At 44.6% G+C, this 4,183-nt stretch overlaps 1 long non-coding RNA gene across 1 annotated transcript; it reads right to left on the bottom strand.

The window, feature by feature from the left end:
• Window positions 1-221: 221 nt before the first annotated feature.
• On the bottom strand, window positions 222-4,183 carry LOC117052350. The gene is made up of 5 exons (XR_004427248.1): window positions 4,152-4,183; window positions 3,421-3,456; window positions 2,149-2,184; window positions 557-589; window positions 222-251 (listed from the first exon to the last, which is right to left on the bottom strand). It is a non-coding gene; the product is annotated as an uncharacterized LOC117052350 (long non-coding RNA).

The following is a 4,183-nucleotide window of genomic DNA, read 5'->3' as shown; positions in this document are numbered from 1 at the left end:
AAACCCTAATTAAAACGAATAGTTGCCCAATTCTCACTGAGCAAATTTTCACTGGAAGTTTTTAAACAGAGGTTGGAGGGCCATCCATCCGGGCTTATTTAGCTGTACTTCCTGATTTGCAGGACTAGGTGGCTCTTGGGCCCCCTTTGAATTCTATGATACATCACAAGGAGAAAGGAAGAGGCAATGACATTATAGGCATATTTGATACTCACATGACTTTACTGCTGCTGCTGTTGCTTTTTCCACTTCTGGAATGCAAAGTCAGAAATTCAAACAACCAAAAGATACTATTACCCATTTGTTCAATGCAGGCATCTGCAAAGGGGTGACTCGGTATGAGCAGTCACACATGTGCAGAATATCTGAGCAGCTCTATGCATCAAAGGGGCAGGGCCAGTGGAAAGGTGTGGCCTTAGGGGCGAGGCCAGTGGCACAAGCTTTGCTCTCTGGCTTTGTGCACGGCAATCCTGCACAAAGCATGTGAAAAGGCCCAAGCACGTTCCCTGGAGCACTTTTGGAAGAATTGGTGCTATTCCCCATGATATGCATTCACCTTTCTCCTTTGTTGTCTTCTCTCACCAGCACCCTAAAAAGAAGAAGAAAATACAGTAAGCCATAATTATTTCCAGGCTGGCGAGAAGAATGGAAACGTTGGCTTTGGTCCTGTCAAGTAAGGAAGGTAGTGAACCTCAGGCCTGGGGGCCAAATATGCCCCCCACTGTCGGAGGAAGAGGGGGGCAGGGGAACACACCGCCCCCCTGCACCACGATCTCAGTGGGGTGCCATCACGGCTGCCTCCCGTGCTTGGCACCACACCCCTGCAGGCGGCGTGCCACGTCCCTGTGGGCGGTGCACCATGCCCCTGGGACACGTACCACGCCCCCTGGGGCATGCACCAGCCATGTCCCCGCTTGCTCTCCAACGCTGGTGCCGGAGCATGAAGCTCCGCCACTGCCTCCCCACCCCTTTATCTGTCCTTCCAAATTCTCCCCAGGCCACACCCCTCACCACCTCTAATTTGCACCTCAAATCTTTTGGCCTGGCTGCCATGTGTCCTTTAACTCTGGTGGTGCATTTTGTATGCCTGGGTGAAGGACAGGGATGAGTATATGCATGTAGAAACCAGCTTCCTACACAAAGGTAAAATTAACATTGGTTGCTCTGCCCACCTTTATCTCTGGCACTGTGCACCACTGCCTGTGGCCCCTGGAAAGTTGCCTAGGACTGAAAAGGTTTTCGCATCCTTAAACTAGGAAAAGTGAGGCTGCTCAACGTGTTTTCTCCTTCCTGTTCTCTTCTGCAAGCCAATATGATCTGCAGTTCGGGATGGGCAACTCTGTCCATTTCAGTTCCTCATTTTTGCACAGAAAGTTCAATTTTCCACATATTCACATCGGTTTGCAACTTTAACTATTGAAAGTGCTCATGAAAACACACCACCAGCAATTTACAGCTAATTCCCTCAAATATACACAATTTCGTATGCAATTTTCCCTGTTCATATTTTTGGAAACCAATTTTGTATGCTACTTTCAGTAGTGGATACATTCTTAGGCACACTTCCACCTAGTATATGCATGCTGGAGAACTGCATTGCAAAATGTGATGCCTGAATTTTGGGGGGTTGGTGTGTTTTGGTTTGCGTCTCGTTTTAGAAAGTGTGAGCTGGGGAGGTTGGCCTGAAAATGAAAATGGAATCAGATTTCTCACCTCCTCTATCCCTCCCTGCAATAGCCAGGCTGCACCTTGTATCATTCAAGGGTCTCCATTGTGGAGGGAGAGGGAGAAATTCATTTGGTTCACATTTTCAGGCAAACCTATCTAATTCATATTTCATGGACTAATAAACAAGCAATAAACAGCTACCCTTCAAAATCTGCACTTCTCTGAATTATGTGATGCAGTTCTTCTACCAAGGAATGCACTTGTTTGCTTCGTAAAAAGTGTGAATGAAATGAACACACACATGTGCATATTAGAGCAACTAATGTACACAAAGGCATAGTAGGGAAGTTTAATATTCCATTTAAAAGTGAGTAGTTTCTTGGAGGAATGCATATGGACATGTGTATGAATCTCCACTCCATCTCAAATCCATTACGAAGGCCCTGAAAGTAAGGGAGATGACTCTTGAGAGTGTCTTACCTTTCCTCTTGCCTTTGGTTTCGGCTTTGGTCTAGCCTGCAATGAAAAGAGATAGGGAACATATTAGCCAGGAGTGTTTTCTTCTTCTCGAGATCAATCATGCCAATAGAATAGGGTCAGATGGGGCACAAAAGGAATATAAGGGATATAAATTATGGCCCTTCGCTTGTTCAGAAGGCACATCTGTTTCTTGAGCCATTTGGATAGTAATGAAAGGGCCAACCTCAAAACTGGAATGGAGAGTCAGGAGAGACTAGAGCTAAGAATCCAATGAAATACATGAAATAACAATAAAGGATCAGAGCTGACCAGGTCACCGGGCTGAAGTACTTGCTTCAGCTGTCAAATTCTGGGTGCCTCTAGAGGGCAAACAATTATTGGAACCAGGGGTGGTGACTTCAGTCTTCCTATACTATTCAGCATGAGCAACTTGAGGAAAGGTAGGGTGTAAATGTTAGGCGTGTGCGCTAGCTAGAAGAGGCAACTTGTATCTGTAGATTTTGGGAAGAAGCCTGATGTGTTTCAGAGCCACTCTGTGTCTTTCCTATATGATTAGGGTCTCAAGAATGAAATAAGGTTTGTTAAAAACAAGTCTGTTTTCTCCTCATTCGCTATAATGGGGGGATCTAATAATAGTTTATTTTTATTTTTCAAATAAGTGGATGAAATTTGCAGGCATCTAGTGTAGATTAAGACAGTCGACCTGTACACGAATATATCCTGTGGTTTTCCCTGCAGGGCATCTTTAAAGTTTGATTTAAAAACAAAGGCAAAACAAAACATTTTCATTTTCTGCCCAAACTGGATGCAAATTTGCAGGCATGGCCACTTCTTTTGCAGAATGATAGCCGCGGTGATTCTCACAGAAGAAAAAATCATTACTGTTTTGGATTGGGTACAATAGGAACAATAGGGGAAGGGGTGGTCATGGGAAAAGGAGCACGGTTACCCAAGAAATACCGAGGGTGGGGAGGATCAACAGAGCCGAAAAGAGTATACTTAAGGTGCTACAGACATGGAAGCAAGTAGTTCGTAGAGTACCTGGCCCCAAACTGTCATTACTGTCTGTAAGGATTCATAGAATTGTAGAATTGGAAGCTCAACCCTGTGCAGTGCAGAAATCTCAAGTGAAGGGCATGTTTTGCAGTGATGCAACATGCCTCACCATACAGATGTCAGTTACATTTTAGGATTAATTCTGACTGCCCCTCCTCCCACCACCCAAAAAATGGGGGGGGGGGGAATGGGAGAAGGTAATGGAAAATGTCTTACCGCACTGCCGCCATTTCCAAACATAGACATTAGATTCTACAAAAGGAAGAAAAGGCATTAATCTTTCTCTGGCTGATAGAGATATAACACCCCGCCCTGTAAATCAGGCACATCCAACTCCCAAGAGACTGCCATCTGCTCCAACTATTAAAAAACTGGCAGTGATATATCCATTGGATTGACCAGAGTTGTTGAGCTTTTGGGGGGAGGATGACAGGTAGATCATGATCGACCAGTTGGACATGCCTGCTGTAAATGTATCTATCTCCAGTTTGCTGCATTCTCAGGACTAGACACATAGCCTGAAGCCAGCTTCCTGTACGGGTGACTCCCCATTTCTGCGGGGACTATGTTGTGGACCCCCTAACACATACGCAAAATAGAGTAAAATGGGAAGTCGCTTAGCTGATGGCTGAAGAAGAACCTTGCATTCAACTTTTCAGGATTTGTTGCTGTTGTTTTGTCAATTTATTGAATTTGTTAGTCACCTAATACATTTAGCAAAGACAACCTACGTGCCTTCTGAAAATTACTTACAAATGTTCACTCCTGAGGCCATTTCATGTTTTTCTATAGGTGTGCCAGCCAGGAAAGAGAAGTTTGTTGTGCACATTGTATACTCATTAACAGAGCACAAAGTAACTAGGGGAAAGATATTGGGAGGAGCCAATATTATTACTTAGGAAGGGCATTCATTCTGTGATAAAACTATGTAATGGAAGGCATCTTACCGATAAGTCAGCTCCTCCTCCTCCTCCTCCAA

The sequence above is a fragment of the Lacerta agilis genome, chromosome 8 (genome assembly GCF_009819535.1).
Source record: "Lacerta agilis isolate rLacAgi1 chromosome 8, rLacAgi1.pri, whole genome shotgun sequence".
Classification (NCBI taxonomy): domain Eukaryota; kingdom Metazoa; phylum Chordata; class Lepidosauria; order Squamata; family Lacertidae; genus Lacerta; species Lacerta agilis.
Note: the sequence above shows the minus strand (reverse complement) of the source record. Positions and strands in the feature narration are given on the sequence as shown.